This window comes from Anabrus simplex, chromosome 8, assembly GCF_040414725.1.
Source record: "Anabrus simplex isolate iqAnaSimp1 chromosome 8, ASM4041472v1, whole genome shotgun sequence".
NCBI classification, from domain to species: domain Eukaryota; kingdom Metazoa; phylum Arthropoda; class Insecta; order Orthoptera; family Tettigoniidae; genus Anabrus; species Anabrus simplex.
Window position 1 is genome coordinate 26,516,064 of NC_090272.1, and position 17,626 is coordinate 26,533,689.

The 17,626-nt window shown below is 43.8% G+C and overlaps 2 non-coding genes across 2 annotated transcripts; both read left to right on the forward strand.

Moving 5' to 3' along the window:
• Positions 1-7,752: 7,752 nt before the first annotated feature.
• TRNAR-UCU (transfer RNA arginine (anticodon UCU)) lies at positions 7,753-7,825 on the forward strand. The gene has a single exon. It is a non-coding gene; the product is annotated as a tRNA-Arg (tRNA).
• A 2,256-nt stretch (positions 7,826-10,081) lies between these two features.
• TRNAR-UCU (transfer RNA arginine (anticodon UCU)) lies at positions 10,082-10,154 on the forward strand. The gene has a single exon. It is a non-coding gene; the product is annotated as a tRNA-Arg (tRNA).
• Positions 10,155-17,626: the final 7,472 nt, after the last annotated feature.

A 17,626-nucleotide genomic window follows, 5' to 3' on the forward strand; every position in this document is an offset into this window, starting at 1 on the left:
TGGGGAGTTTGTTATGAATTTACCAGGAAATCCCCAACTACAAAATGAAAATTTAGACAGCAATAAACCTATAATAAAATGCAAACAATAACAAATAAAATACATAATTGTATTCTTAAAAAAAAGTTGCGCGAGAACATCTCTCAACATTACATCTTACGAATTCATGCAGATACTAAAACACCGAATTGCGTCAAAACTAGACGTGATAGGAAAACATTAGCATCATTTTCGGAATCAGGGCGACGATTTCCATAAGAATTACATATTTTCTGTGTTACCGCAAAATCATGTTGGCTAGTGTAATATTCGGCATCACTTTCTGAACCGAGTTCGTGTTCCGTTTCAAAGGGATGGAGTATTCACATTCCGGATAAGGATTAATCGGTGCCAAATCTTCAACTCCAAGATGTTTGAGGGTACTCCAGGAGACTACAAGTTGAAAACTCTGTCGTGTAGTTGACAGCCTCATCTGTATTACGCATCGTGTAGATAGACTTGTACATTTGCAGAACACCGAGTAATTATTATACAAATTGCTTGTTCATAACGTTCACAGCTTCATTTCTCGGAACAAGAATTGCTCTTTGACACAGCCGTGCGTGAAAAGTTTAAGTGAATTAAATGAATACCGGGTAAATATTGAGTTTACCTTAAAATACATAACTGAAACGATAAATAGCAATAATTAATCAAGGCTTGTCTTGACCTGTAAAATAATTATCATCTCTGTTAACAATTTCAGATGTCTGCTTTCAATAGATTTGGCTGGGCACCGCACACAGACAAACAGTTCCGGATATTACCTGCTGAATATGGCTCTTCGTATCCGGGACCGAAAATGGCTTCCTATGCCATGGACTTAAAATGGCTCCTTGACTAGTATTGCCTATACACCGAGCTCGATAGCTGCAGACGCTGAAGTGCGGCCAGTATCAAGTAATCGGGAGATAGTGGGATCGAGCCCCACTCTCGGCAGCCCTGAAGATGGTTTTACGTGGTTTTCCATTTTCACACCAGGCAAATGCCGGGGCTGTAGCTTAATTAAGGCCACGGCCGCTTTCTTCCAATTCCTAGGCCTTTCCTATCCCATCAAGACATATCTGTGTCGGTGCGACGTAAAACAAATATTATTAATAATAATCCTACCATCGGCAGCCCTGAAGATGATTTTCCGTGGGATCACATTTTCCACCAGGCGAAATTATAACCATGAAAGCTACCTTCCAAAACCTAGCCCTTAACCATCCTTCCGTCGCTAAGAACTTTCAATGTCTTAGTGCGTCGTTAAACCACTACCAATAATAATAATAATAATAATAATAATAATAATAATAATAATAATAATAACCATAATAATAATGTCCGCCTCATTGGTGTAGTGATTAGTGTGATTACCTGCCACCCCCGGAGGCCGGGTTCGATTCCCGGCTCTGCCACGAAATTTGAAAGGTGGTACAAGAGCAGGAACGGGGGCCACTCAGCCTCGGGTGGTCGACTGAGTAGAGGTGAGTTCCATTCCCACCACAGTTATCCTGGAAGTGGTTTTCTGTGGTTTCCCACTTCTCCTCCAGGCAAATGGCGGGATGGTACCTAACTTAAGGCCACGGTCACTTCCATCCTTCTTCCTTGTCTACCCCGTCCAATCTTCCCATTGCCCACCAAGGCCCCTGTTCGGCACAGCAAGTGAGGCCGCCTGGCCGAGGTACTTGTCATCCTCCCCAGTTGTACCCCCAACCCAATGTCTCACTCCCCAGGACACTTCTGTTGACGCGGTAGAGGTGGGATCCCTCGCTGAGTCCGAGAGAAAAACCAATCCTATAGAGTAAGCAGATTAAGAAAGAAAATAAATACCCATACTTCTTCTCCGTACAAAGTACGTAAAAAGTGCATGCCCCCTATGGGGATCGAAGCTACGACGTTTGAAGAAGTCCAACGCGCTTTCCACTGCGCCAAGAGGGATTGAGTGCGGATATTGTAGGTTCAAGATGACATTATAAGCACAGAGCGGTATCTCATTTGTGTGAATTTTAATAAATATGTAAATCAAAGCATGGTCATATCCGTACAAGCCATGAAGGCCCTTGTAGGGGTGGAAGGTAAAGGCTTCCACTATCCGTAACCTCGGCACTTGATAGGGTAAAGTGGTTAGCTCTACGCCCGGCCATCTTTGCCCCCGGGAATTAACCTGGTACTCATTTTTGGCTTAGGCTGAGTGAACCTCACGGCCGTGTGCACCTTCTGAAGTGGATATCTCGTTTCTTAAATGTTAAGACTTACTTACGGCGATTTGAACCCACGTCCTTTCGGGCGAACCGAGCTCGCATTTACCACCTGGGCTAGACAGCCCCTTGATTAATTATGTAAATTACGATTTTAACGTCGGCCTTGAGCTGACACTAAAAACACGATGAAGACCCGAAGCGGTGGATTTGATCAAAACTAGCAAAGACTGCCAGGATCTGGACCCGGGCCTCTTAAACAGATAACAAACATACAGTATAAGAGACGCAAAGGAATAAAAATATAATAGGAATGAGGACAAGAACATAAATTTATTATGAAGAGAAAATCAAAAAGTTCGCATAGGCGAAACAAGGGGCCAAAAATCAAATAGATAATATTAATCATACGTGGCTCATAATCAAAATACACAAGACTCACTGTTTATCGCACCTTGACACTCTCTTACCTTTATAAAAGGCGTGATGAAAAGTTAGGTACAAGGGCTAGGCATCTACTGTCATTAAATGAAGAACCATACATTCAGGTGGGTGCAAAGAATTTCTTTTATGCACATCAGGTCTAAACAACCATAAGATAAGGAAGAAACAGCACATTATCCTAACATTCTCCCTTGCAATTCATAAGGTAAGCCATAGCGCTCTCAACAATAAAAATCCTCGTCCCCCGAGAATACCAGTTCATTGAGTAAAAGAGCTTAAAACAGGAGAAGAGGGAAGGGTGCACCGAGCTCATAAAATTAAAGCGAAGAGAAAAGAGCAAAGGGGAGTTTACTATGGTTTCACGCTAAATAACTAAGATAAAATGTAAAGCGTCCCGTAAAGAATAAAACAAATTAAACGAGAAACTAGGTAAAGAAAGCCAATGACGGCAAAGTGAAACGAGCAATAAATAAGTAAATTATACACAAAAGGTATCACGGATCCAAGGGTCAGAACCACCCACGCTCACATAGAGACCGTAGAAGTTAGGTCGCCGAATAAAGGGACGTATAAGAACGTCAACACACAGCACGTAACAAAAGAAACAACCGCTCTCGAGCTCAAACAGAAAATACGAACCAGAAAGTGGTCCGTCTTAGAGAGACGGAGTGTCTACAACACCAAAACACACAGAAACAGGCCAATCGCGTTGTTAGCTTGTAATCATACCCCGCAAATATGGTGGACATGAAATATACAGAACACGCAATCAAATAATAGAACATGAGCTCAAGCGGTATGTTAAAGAAACGACATGCGTGAAAAGTCTCGGACGGCACACAGCAAACAATCTCATACACACACACACACACATGAATCTGTGTCACCTTCTGTTCTCAAAACAAACATAGCGGACCAGTAAAGGAAAATACCGAAAGAAGCGTGAAAAAGCAAAGTTAACACACAAATAAATTAGAAACACATGTAATGAGAGAAGCCTTTCTAACCCTACAATGGATGAGCACAGAACGAAGCAATAATAAAACCAAGAAAAGATTAAATAAAAATAAATACCTCAGATAGACAGGCAATAAACATTCTCGAAAGCTCGAAATATGTACAAAGACATCTTGAATCTGTTAAAATATCTTTTATACGCCACGAAGGCGAATTGGGTGTCCAAAGTTTCCATTTTCTAAAGTCAAAACTCCCCACACAACCAACCAGAAAAGTAGTCCAACAAGAGGGGGCAGAAAAGAAATGCTTTGACCTATGCTAACGCATGGGATGCCATCTACCGGAATAAAGAAAGATGACGTAGTGGTAACAACACGTGATGGGGAAGAGTAACAGTTTACAATAGATACAGAGTTCGCTAGAAACGCGAAGTCTTCAGAACAGGAACACGTACTATAAAATGATATGGTGCGGTTGAGACTTCAGTGATATTGCCACCGCCGGAGGCCCGGGTTCGATTCCCTGTTCTGCCACGAATTTTGAGAAGTGGTACGAGGGCTGGAACTCGGTCCGCTCAGCCGCGGGAGGTCATTTGACTAGAGGGTGGTTCGATTCCCTCCCCAGCCATTCTCGAAGTGTGTACCGTGGTTTCAATTTCTTCTCTAGGCAAATACTGGGATGGTAACTAACATAAGGCGACGGCCGCTTTCTCTCCTCTTCCTTGTCTATCCATTTCAATCTTCCCACCCAACCCCCGCCCTACAAGGCCTCTGTTCAGCATAGCAGGTGAGGCCACCTGGGCGTGGTACTGCTCCTCCTCTCCAGTTGTATCAATATGACCCGAAGTATCACGCTTCAGGACACTTCCCTTGAGTCGGTAGACGTGGGATCCCTCGCTGAGTCCAAGGGAAAACTAACCCTGGAAGGTAAACTGATTTATTGATATAATGGAATATTATCAACAGAAGCATCTGAAATGAACAATAACAAAGTATACCTTGCAGTCGCGTTTTCCCCAATTATAAATACTAACGGACAACGACAGTCTCCGGCTTCCAGTGCTAGGGGTGAAATCAGAAGCCTCAGACAAAATCAGGCTGGAACCAGCACACTCCGCCCAGTGGCCGACGATACGAGGATTGATATCAGCCACCCTCGTTAGAGATAAATGACAAGGAACATTCAATCCAGGGATATTCTTACAAAACATGGACACCACAACAAATCAGCGGTCCCAGACAGTCTCTTTACTCCGTAGTGTTCGGAACTGAATGTTATTGGTTTTAAGTCCCACTATCTACATATGACGGTTTTCGGAGACGTATGTACGCTTTTAGAGGGTTGATACTGTACACTATGCAGATACTATATCCATCACTTTCAAAACTTTGCCTATCTGTCTGTTATTCGGTTTCGACCGAATGCTAAGCCTCCTATCACGAACTTCGCCAACATTAAAGTCTTTTTTCTATTTGTTTTTACGGCGCGCCGCACAGACAGGTGTTAACATGACTGTGCGGTAGGAACGGGCTAGGACTGGAAAGGAAATTATGGTATCGACAGCATTTCTCTGCTATGAAATGAAATGAAATGTCGTATGGCTTTTAGTGCCGGGATATCCCAGGACGGGTTCGGCTCGCCAGGTGCAGGTCTTTCTATTTGACTCCCGTAGGCGACCTGCGCGTCTTGATGATGATGATGATGATGATGAAATGATGATGAAGACAACACATACAGCCAGCCCCCGTGCCACTGGAATTAACCAATTAAGGTTAAAATCCCCGACCCGGCGGGGAACCGAACTCGGGACTTTCTCTGCTATGAAAACAGGAAACCGAAAAAATCCACCTTCGGGGCTGCCGACAGTGGGGTTCAAATCCATTATCTATCTACAGTTATTGTACACAAGGGTTGGGGGGTGAAGAAGAGGCGGTAGTGCCGTAGGGCAGGACGAAGGATATATAAACAAAATAACCATCAGTGGAAAGTAGTAATACGTGACCTCCACCACATCCAGGACCCGAAGGCGATTGCTGAAGATCTTGCCTCTCGTGCATTCCGCATCACTTCCGTGGCGCAGATGACGATCCACAAAACCAAAAATAAGCTCCCACTCTTCCTTGTCACTTATGACACCGACCATGCTGATGAGATAAATATTTATAAAAATCTCCCTAAATTGAAATATTTCTCGGCATTTGTCTGCATCGAGGGTGAAAATCTCTACAGACGTACACTTGAGTCTGATTTTGTCTGAGGTTTCTTAGTTCTGTCGTGTAGCGTATTTCACCCCTAGCATTGGAAGCGGGAGACTGTCATCGTCCGTTAGTATTTGTAATTGTGGAAAACGCGACTGCAACGTACACTTTGATATATTGTTCATTTCAAATGCCAAATGTTCCATCATATCACTAAATCCCCACGTCAAAATCTTTACACAACTGAGATACCGCTCTGCGCTTGAGAATTCAAACTGAATATACATCCGCCGCAGCTGAGCCGTTTGGCGCAGTGGAAAGCACGTTGGACTTCTAAATGACAGGTGGTGGGTTCGATCCTCCCAGGGGGTGTGCAACTTTCAGACACATATAAATGCTCTATTGATATCACGAGTATTGTATGGGGCAGAAATAGGGGGTACTGAAGTAGGTAAAACAAAAGAAAGAGTGCAATTACTAATAGGTTCGGCAGAATATTAATGGATCTACTAGAATGTACACCTAAGAGCGGAGTTGGAATACTCTGTGAAGACGTAAGTGGTATACAAGAAGATACAGCTGGGAAAGTAATGAAATACTCGTTGGGATTATGAAGGGGGACTTCTTCTTCTCCTTCTTCTTCTTCTTTATCTGTTTACACTCCAGGATCGGTTATTCCCTCGGACTCAGCGATGGATCCCACCTCTACCTCTTCAAGGGCAGTGTCCTGGATCTTCAAACTCTCGGTCGGGGATACAACTTGGGAGAATGACCAGTACCTCGCCAACGCGGTCTCACCTGCTATGCTGAACAGGGGCCTTGTGCGGGGATGGGAAGATTGGAAGGAATAGACAAGGAAGAGGGAAGGAAGCGCCGTGGCCTTAAGTTAGGTACCATCCCGGCATTTACCTGGAAGAGAAATGGGAAACCACGGAAAACCACTTCCAGGATGGCTGTGGTGGGAATCGAACCCACCTCTACGCAGTTGACCTCCCGAGGCTGAGTGAACCACGTACCACTTTTCAAATTTCGTGGCATAGCCGGGAATCGAACCCGGGCCTCCGGGGGTGGCAGCTAATCACACTAACCACTACACCACAGAGGCGGACATGAAGGGGATAAGGGTGGGAATATTGGATTTAGGGTACCAACAGCTGATGAAACATGTAAACAATGATTTTATTATTTTATTTAGCGTATGATGCTTACATGCCTTTGTTGACGTGATGTAGTGTTTGCAGTGCACTATGTCTTCTGGTGTTGGCTATATCAAATTTGTTTGTTACTTTCATTGACCTGTCTCAGTCTCATCCTTGGCTTTGACATTATGAAAGTGACTGAGGTATGAGTGATGCTAGTAATACCACTCCTTATGCAACCAGTCCCTTTTATGAATGCTGTGAAAATATCGCTCATAGGGTCGGTTGGTGCATGCATTTCAGTGGGCTCGGCAGACTGATATGCAATAGCAACGGCTGGCTCAGTGAGGAAAGCAACGGGAAACTATCTCACTCCTCATTTCCCTAGTACGCCTCTTCAGTGACGCCCAGGCTATTTATGCCAGCTTTTGGCGGAGCTGTGGAGGGTCAAACCAGCCTTCGGGCTGAATACCCAACATACATACACATGATGCTTACAGAACAATGAGGATTACATGAAATTATATTGTTACATATATACAATTTACGGCATTAAGACCACTTTTCAAATATGGATAGAATGATCTGCAATCCATCTCATTCCTTCCTGGAGATGCTGAGTGGAGTTCATCCAAGGAGCCGGGATATGAACGTAGAGGGCACTCCTGCACCATATGCTTGATGGTTTGAAATTCAAAACCGCAATCACATTGGGGAGAATTTATCAAACCCCATTGATACACCGCTCGGCACTTGTAAATTCAGTTTTAATCTATACCAGCCGCAGCTGACGCCCCCTTGGCGCAGTGGAAAGCGCGTTGGACTTCTAATTCAAAGGTCGTGGGTTCGATCCCCACAGGGGGCGTGCAATTTTTACATACATAGAAATGCTCTTGTGAAGTATGGGGCAGAAATATGGATAGGGAAGTAGATAAGAAAGAACTAGAGCAATTAGTAACAGGTTCCGCAAAATATTAATGGGTCTACCAGAATGGTCACCTAACAGCGGAGTTAGAATACTCTGTGAAGATGTAAGTATACACGCAGATACAGCTAGGAAGGTAATAAAGCACTCGTTCAGATGATGAATATTGGATTTAGGGTGCAAACACCAGATGAAACATTTAAATAATGATAAAGAAAGTTGCCCGCCTCTGTGGTGTAGTGCATAGTGTGATTAGTTGCCACCCCCGGAGGCACGGGTTCGATTCCAGGCTCTGCCACGAAATTTGAAAAGTGGTACGAGGGCTGGAACGGGGTCCACTCAGCCTCGGGAGGTCAACTGAGTAGAGGCGGGTTCGATTCCCTCCTCAGCCATTCTGGAAGTGGTTTACCGTGGTTTCCCACTTCTCCTCCAGACAAATGCCGGGATGGTACCTAACTTAAGGCCACGGCCGCTTCCTTTCCTCTTCCTTGTCTATCCTTTCCTATCTTCTCATCCCCCTGCAGGGCCCCTGCTTAGCATAGCAGGTGAGGCCGCCTGGGCAAGGTACTGGTCATACTCCCCAGTTATATCCTCCTACCCAGAGTCTGAAGCTCCAGGACACCGCCCTTGAGGCGGTAGAGGTGGGATCCCTCGCTGAGTTCAAGGGAAAAACCTACCCTGGAGAATAAACACATTAAGAAAGAAAGAAAGAAAGATTCGCTGTAACAGTATTTAGTCTGTACGTTAACCAATGGTACTAGCTGTATCCTTGTGAAATATGAGCACATCCCACAACAAGACTTTCCGTGAAAGAATCCAAGACAAAGAGATCAACAATAAAGCATGCGCCGAAACACAGCAAATCCTTCTTTCTCGAAAAGTTTTAGAAATACGAAGAAGATGAATTGAATATCAAGAACATTTTCGCAATGTCTTTGAAAATACTGGAGTGGTAAGAAAAGTACGTCGTCTTGAACTGGTTGTGCTGTAGTAGAAGTGAAATTGTTATCTTCGTCAACATTTATTTTTCCTTGTTTCAACTTACTTGCGGTTTGTGGTATCGAGACAGATACGCTGTGAAATTTTAGAATGAAAAACTTCTTCTACTTCCTCTACGTCGCATCGACACAGATAGGTCTTATGGCGAAGACGGGATAGGAAAGGCCTAGGAGTTGGAAGGAAGTGGCCGTGGCCTTAGTTAAGGTACAGCCCCAGCACTAAACTTCTTTTGACCACTGTAACTCCATGAACGTGGTTCTCGGAGAATACACATCCTCGAGTTTCGTATTCCCTCTCTGATATTCAGGTCTCGTACGTGCCTTGGCAACTGACGCCACTTTATTTTCGAAGCTCTTCTTTCTTTCGTCTTCCTTTCATTCTTTCTTTTCTTTCTTTCTTAATCGGTTTACACTCCAGGGTTAGTTTTTCCGTCGGACTCGGACAGGGATTCCACCTCTACCACCTCAAGGGCAGTGTCCTGGAGCGTGAGACATTGAGTCAGGGGATACAACTGACGAGGAGGGCCATTACCTCGCCCAGGTGGCCTCACCTGCTATGCTGAACAGGAGTCTTGTGGCGGGATCGGAATATAGGAAGGGGTAGACAAGGAAGAGGGAAGGAAGCGGCCGTCACCCTATCACGGCATTTGCCTGGAGGGAAACCAGGGAAAACCACTTCCAGGATGGCTGAGGAGGGAATCGAACCCCCTCTACTCATTTGACCTCCCGAGGCTGAGTGGATCACCTTCCAGCCTCGTACCACTTTTGAAATTTCGTGGCAGAGCTGGGAATCGAACCCGTGCCTCCGGGGGTGGCAACTAAGCACACTATGCACTACAGCTCACAGGCGTACTTTTGCCTACTTCATATCCCATATTTCAGCCTCATCAAAACTCTGAACGGGATGGTGTTGATGCCAGGCGCACACATCAGCCCGATTTTGTCTCAGGTTTCTTAGTCCTATCCTGTAGCGCAGTTCACTCCTAGCACTGGAAGCGGGAGACCTCCGTTGTTCTTTAGTACTTATAATTGAGAAAAACACGACTGCAAGGTACACTTTGACGAATCGTTCTTTTCGGATGCTTCAGTTGCTAATGTTCCATCATATCACTAAATTCTGACGTCAAAATCTGAGAGCTGGAGCTTTGCACAACTGCGCTAGCGCTCTGCACTTTCAAATTTTATCCCGCGCCATCGCGCCCTATTGGCGCAGTGGAAAGCGCGTTGGACTTCTAATTCAAAGGCCGTGGGTTCGTTCCCCACAGGGGGTGTGCAACATTTTAGTGTTCGGAACTAACTTATTTTAATGTTGTTGGGTTTACTTGCAACAATCTACTTTTGACGGTTTTCGTTTATCTCACACTTTGAAAGGGTGGATACTATAAACTATGCAAAGACGATAGTGTTGCTTATCTGTCTGCTATCCGGTTTAGAGCGAATAAATGCAAAACTTGCTAAGCCTTTTGTCATTAATTTCGCAACATCAAACTCCTTTTCTATTTATTTTTACGACGTACCGCCACAGACAGATCTTATGATGACCGTGGAATAGGAGAGGGCTCGGAATGGAAAGGAAACCAGAAAAATCCACCTTCGGGGCTGCCGACAGTGGGGTTCGAATCCATTATACCCACAGTTATGGTACACAAGGGTTGAGGGTGGGGTAAAGCCGCAGGGCCTTAGAGCGGGACGAGGGAAGGTAGTAACACGTGGCCTCGACCACACCCAGAACCCGAGGGCGACTGCTGAAGATCTTGCCTCTCGTGCATTCCGCATCACTTCTGTGGCGCAGGTGACGATCCACAAAACTAAAAATAAGCTCCTTGTCACTTACGACACCGACCACGCTGATGAGAATATCCCTGGATTTAATATTTCTCGGCATTTTTCTGTAATCAGGGTGAAAATCTCAAGAGAGAGGCTGACATCAACCCTTGGAGTGGGAGGGTGTTGATGCCAGGAGCACACTTGACCCTGATTTTGTCTGAGGTTTCTTAGCTCTATCATGTAGTGTATTTCACCACTAGCAATGGAAGCGGGAGGCTGTCATTGTCCGTTAGTAGGTTACTTGTCTTTCTTTCTTTCTTTCTTTCTTTCTTTCTTTCTTTCTTTCTTAATCCGTTTACCCTCCAGGGTTGATTCTCCCCTCGGACTCACTGAGGGATCCCACCTCAACCGCCTCAAGGGCAGTGTCATGGAGCTTCAGACTCTGGGTTGGGGATACAACTGGGGAGGATGACCAATACCTCGCCCAGGCGGCCTCACCTGCTATGCTGAACAGGGGCCTTGCAGGTGAATGGGAAGATTTAAAGGGATAAACAAGGAAGAGGGAAGTAGCGGCCGTGGCCTTAAGTAAGGTACCATCGCGGCATTTGCCTGGAGGAGAAGTGGGAAACCACGAAAAATCACTTCCAGGATGGCTGAGGTGGGAATCGAACCCATCTCTACTCATTTGACCTCCCGAGGCTGAGTGGACCCCGTTCAAGCCCTCGTACCACTTTTTCAAATTTCGTGGCAGAGAAGGGAATCGAACTCGGGCCTTCGGGGGTGGTAGCTAATCACATTGTTTCCGATGTAAGGTAGGCATCGGGAAAGATTTGACGATAATGGCAGGCCACATTCTCTACTGCCATAAGAATCGAGTTCGGGAGTTTCTACTGTAACGGCAGGCTGACTTCGCAACCGCCATTCACAGTAGAGATGGAGTTTTCATTATAAAGACAGGCTCCTTTTCCTAATGCCAATCACAATCGAATTGGAGATATTTGGTTATAATTGAGAAATTCAGCGCTAATTAACGTATCAACAATCGAAACACGACAATAAATCATGGGACCATAGCTGTAGATCGCTCCAAATTGAACTGCATTTGTGCTGTCAGTTTTGTAGTACGACTTGCCTGCTATCAGCTATTTAATACGACTTACCGTTTAGAAAAGAACTACCCCGAAACGAAGGTCTGCACCGTCATTAATATGCATCCATATTTCGATATTTCCCGTGGCCAAAAGTTATACACTTGAACAGCTTGGAATGTTTCCTCGAAGAACAGCGTGTCCAGGTTTTGGGATGAGCAACTGCATACGTACGGATAAATTAAGGAAGAAAGTAATACAGTTAAGAAATTTGAAATTAATAGTAAATAGGATTATAACTGACGACAATGGGATAGGAGAAATACTTAAATACCAAGTGGATGTATTGGAAAATAAAATACCCCTCAATACATTGTGATGGTGTGAGTTACGGATATAAGACTTCAACAGAAGATAAATTTAGGCCAATGGATTCTTAGATAAACAGATAAAAGGATGACTTAAGCCTAAAGAGGCAAGGCGGAAAACAGAAGTAGAATAGTAATACAGTAAAAATGATAGCAAATACCAGAAAACAGCTTACGGTGTGAAATAATGGGCTACACTCCGCAGTTCTGTTCAAAAATTAACAACGCCCATTAGTGCTATACGAGGAGAATTGTAACCTCCAACGGTATTCCGCCAATATCCCGCAAAATGGCCGATTAACGTCTCTCTTGCTTTCTACCCAAGGAACAACCACGAGTTTACAGGAATGGTGACGAAAATGGAAATATGGTACTTCCTTGCTGGCAAGCAGTCGGAGACGTTGTCATGGTAACCTGTAGGTTCGTTGTCGGTCTACCGGGCACTCAATGCAGAGCATGAGACCCGCAGAAAACAGTATGTTTCTCCCTCATTTGAAGAGTAAGCGAAATTATGTATATAACAAAAGTTTTTATAATGAGGGGTCGTTTCACATGTAGTCCATGGATTTTACAAAAAAATCAATAGTGTAAGAGAAAATGGAAGAAAATTGTTCTGGTTTTCCTATAAACACCTCGTCTATTCAGACATTTTAAAGTCAAATGCATATCGAAACCTTCCTCGGGATGAGTATATTCTCAATATGAAGTTTGGTTGAGATCTATCTAGCCGCGTCGCCGTGATGGTGGAACAAACAGACGAACACACAGACGCGAAAAATATAATCAACTGATATGGTCTTGAGTTGACCTAAAACGGATAAATATCTGAAAAATTGGCAAAGCAAACGAAATTACAGACAGCGAACTCGCTACAACTTCATTTATATAGTTTAGCCTTTACCTCCTAATGCCGCATACCCTCCTGCTATTTTCCCCATCAGTCTGTACCAGCAGACAATCTCTTACCTTCATATCTGTAAGTTCATACTAATAAATAAGATACCCTGAGTTGTGTGGTGGTGGTGATTATTGTTTTAAGATGAAGTACAACTAGGCAACCATTCTCTATTAACAATAACCTGAGGAAACACGGGGAAGGGATCCGATACTTAGAAAAATGAAGGTATCGGCCAAAGAAGACAAGGGCGACGAAGGGCGTGAAAATGAAAGACTCCCTCGCCCTCAGAACCTAATAGCGTCGGGGTCGGAGCAGAAGAAGCGTTGAGTGGTCACAAAGGGTAGACGAAAGTGAAGAGCCTGGCACAAGTGGAAGCAATGCCAAGGCTCAGTTAAGGACCCCGTGATCGCCAATCGACGCTTCTCAGTTAAGAACCCGTGTGCCCCTTTTGTCGCCTCTTACGACAGGCAGAGGATTCCGTGAGTGTTATTGTACCAGCCCCACCCAGAGGGGTTGCCCTCAGTTCACTCAGCTTTCACTCCTGAACATAAATATTTGTCTAGAAACAGACCGGTACGATGAAAATTTTGGCCAAGATCTCATAGCTCACTGCATTAACTTTACTATACTTTGATTTGATTTCAGTTACTCTAATAAAATGTACATCCCAAGTACTTGAAACGATCTGGTTGCTAAAGTGTTGTCTCACATTGAGATCTCTTTGGTTCTTTCCCAACTGATATAAACTGTGTCTTAGAAAATTTAATTCCGTATTATACTCGTTGCAACTCTTTCAAGCTCTCAAGTTACTACACTATCAGCACTTCACCATTTAGATCAAGTATTACAAAAATGAATGTATCCAATTAGCATACAGATGTTCCATTCCTGGAGGTCTTCAAGGTGGACTTGTTGCTGTATACCCCTGATGGCCAGAGGTCAGCCTCCCCAACATCCGGTACACGCGAGATCAAGTTCCGGTCAACACACCTACTCACTTGTGAAGATGGCACTGATATGTCCGAGGTCAAATAGCCCAGATAGTACTGCATCTTAAGCTCAAAGAAACGCCTCCACCAAAAGGCTGAGGAGACACATAAATGTGAAAATCCAGTGTTCACATTTCTTCGTTCGTTTTGAGTAGTTGTCAGCTTACGTTCCGGAGAAGGTGAGTGCGAATCCCACCATCCGTGGTTTCCCATCTACCTACCATGCAAATGCTGAGGTGCGTAAGTTACCTTCCTGTATCATATAGACTCGGGATCTGAATCCAAGAGTTATCTGAAAGCATCCTCAGGGATCCGGTCCATGAACTAATATTGATGATGATGATTATGATGATGATGATGATGATGATGATGATGATGATAATTGTACCGGAGGTACACCTTCTCCGTGGATTTGAACTGAGCGCCTATTAGAAAGCCGTCTGCGATGCAAACCCTGAACTGTGTACTGGAATAAGTTTTGAACCTTAATCTTCAGATGTCTCTAGTATCGACTGGTGGTGGTGATTATTGTTTTAAGAGGAAGTGCAACTAGGCAACCATCCTCTATATAAGACTATTCAGAGAAAGAAAGACAAGGGCCCTCGGAAAACTGAGCCACACCTAGGGCATTGTCATCAACAAGCACTAAGTCTTGCTCTGAGCATGAAAATGGGCAGAGAGGATATTGGCTCATATGGTTCATTGTTTGTTCTTCACCGCAGTCGCACTTGCTGTCCTCTGATGTGAAGCCCCATAACTTAAGTGAGGACTTAGCCCTGGCGACACCAGTTTTTAATCGGTTAAGAGATCTCCAAACCCTCCAGTCTTCATTGTAGCCAGCGGCTCAATCCAGTCTCGCTGCTTAGATTTCCACAAGGAAAGTCTTGCCTTATCTGGTGGTCCTTTCAATGGCTAAAATGTCTGGAGGAAACTTTTCCTGGATTTCAGCCTAGATTGAGGTTGTTGATAGCCAAACAGTGCGTGAGCTTCAACGTTCTCAACCTTCAGTCGTTCTTCGACTTCTCGACGAATACTTGGAGGTGCAACGCCAACAAGGTAGTATAGCTTCTCAACAGGGATAGGTTTTAGGCATCCTGTGATTAACATAATAATAAGGTAAGGTAGGGGTGTATTCCGCCTGAAGGCAGGTCCGAACCTCCGCAGAGGCGTGCCTAAGCCGGAGTTTACGTACGGTAGGGTGGCCAATTCCTTCCCGCTTCTCCATTCCCTTACCCCCCACCAACAGCTCGTAGCAACCCATCCAAATCTTGACCACGCCCAATGTTGCTTAACACGCCTATGACCGTTGGAATAATAATAATAATAATAATAATAATAATAATAATAATAATAATAATAATAATAATAATAATAATAATAATAATAATAATAATAATAAAGGCGTTTGGCCTCCGGAAAGACCCGGTGCAGGTCTTTCGAGTTGACGCCTTATAAGCGACCTTCGCGTTTGTGAGGGTGAGGCCCTCTCTATGATGAATTCTTATGTGAAGACAATCGCGAGCAATCGTAATTAACCAATGAGGGTTAACATCCCTGACGCGGCCGGGAATAGAACTCGGAACTACTTCGACTAAAGGCCAGTGATGGATCCGGACTGTGAACAAATGACGAGAGTTATTCAAGTCAATGAACTGCCTTGAGTACGTTAGAACATTCTTGAGACAGAGTGTGAGCTAAATACGACAAGAAATATGACCGGATATCATAAGTCAGACGTTGAGGAGCCAACCGCGAGAGAGGCGTGACTTACAGTTGCGCGCCGGACATATTCTTCATTTCACGCTGAAATTTGGTATTTAACCAGAAACAAATTTAAACAGGTCAGGTGGTGGTGGTGATTATTGTTTTCAGAGGAAGTACAACTTCGGACCAATCCTCTATTAAGACCAATCAGAGAGGAAACGGAAGAGTTCCCACACGTCGAAAAAGGAAGGTATCGCAAAATAAAGTTAAAAGTTATGAAGGGCATGGAAATGAAAGTCTTTCTAAGTCTCGAATGCCCTAATACCGTCGGGGTCGCAAAAGAAAAAGATTTAACCAAGGGAGATCGAACAGGATAGGTGAAAGCAATGCCAGGACTCAGTTAAAGTCTCCGTTGTCGACAACCTACGGTTCCAAGTTAAGAGCCCCTGGTGTCTCTTTAATTCACGTCTTACAACAGTTAGGTGGACCTCTGACGGTGATAAATAACATTATTGAAATATTCAACACGCATGCCTGTTTTTGCGTTCATATTTTCCCACGGCCGACTTGATGCGTCGCTCTAGCTAGCTCCTTACCGGCCTTGACAATCGGGCCCACGCACTGTAATCGGAGTAGTTACACAGCTCGACACGTGGCGCTGGCGGCCGACCTATTTGCGGTACAAATGCATACTGCTTTATGGAAAATATGTTGACTTTGATTGCCGATTTATCGTAATTTAGAGTTATGGAGTATGTTACATAGGTCAATACTGTTAAAATGATTAATCCTAAAGGTTACTTTCGTTGATATTTGCCAAAATGATGTCGTGAAATGAAACTGCGGGGAAATGACTTAGTCCAGCTGACGTTCTGATATTGATTCTGATTGCCAATGTATCTGAATTTAGGGAATAAAATAGTATGTTACGTTGACTAATATTGTTAAAATGATTAATCTTAAAGGCTACTTTCATTGATATGTGCCAAAATAACATCGTGAAATGAAACTGTGGAGGATGGAGTAGTCCAACTGACGTTCCTTAATAATGAGGAATAATAGTAATCGTTTTTATTATCATGGCATTTAGATACATAGAAGAACTTGTGACTTCCCCTCTCGGAGAACAATCATCAAATGAGAAATGCAACCAAGCAAGTAAAGGGCGCCAATCTTTAAGTTGAGGACTTAAAGATAAAATTTATAATCAAGCTTGGACAGACTCTTATCACAGGGGTGAGGTGATAGTACACTAATCATTAAGTAGGAGAATTAGAAATCAAAAGGCTAATTAAGGCAGATTGATTACAATGAACTAGAAAAATACTATTTATTATATTTAATATGAATGACGACGGTTTAACGAGAACTGAATTTAAATTAGAAAATGAATTTAATAAAAAATTGAATGACTCTACTTCGCGAAAACTTGCAATATCTTTAACTCGCTTGCTCACCATGTCGTCTTGTTCTACTGGTCCTTGGAAAGCTTCCCTCCTTGTAGCTGGAACATCACCGGTCGTCTTTGATATCTCTTCATCTGCAGCTCAGTACCATTCCTGCCTTACAAATTGCGCCCACCACTAATTGGAAGATGACTTCAAAACTAACACTCCCTATTATGCTTTATCCCATAGATTGGAGATAAGCCCTATGTCACAGTTAGAAGAACCACCTTGGGTTATATGGAGAGGATACTCAATTAAGAATCCTTCCAACTTTACTGATAATGTTCTCTGAAGTTTCATTTCTATCTAGATTAAAACTATCTATTGACTTAGACTGGTTCAAACCGGTCTTTTAGCCGTGCTGTACGTACTTCCTCATGAGAGTGGCTATACACCCCTCATTCAGAATTTCTAAGTATCGAGACGCAGAATCAAGTAGAAAATCAAGTAGAAGCTGTAGAATAACTCGTAGAATAATGTA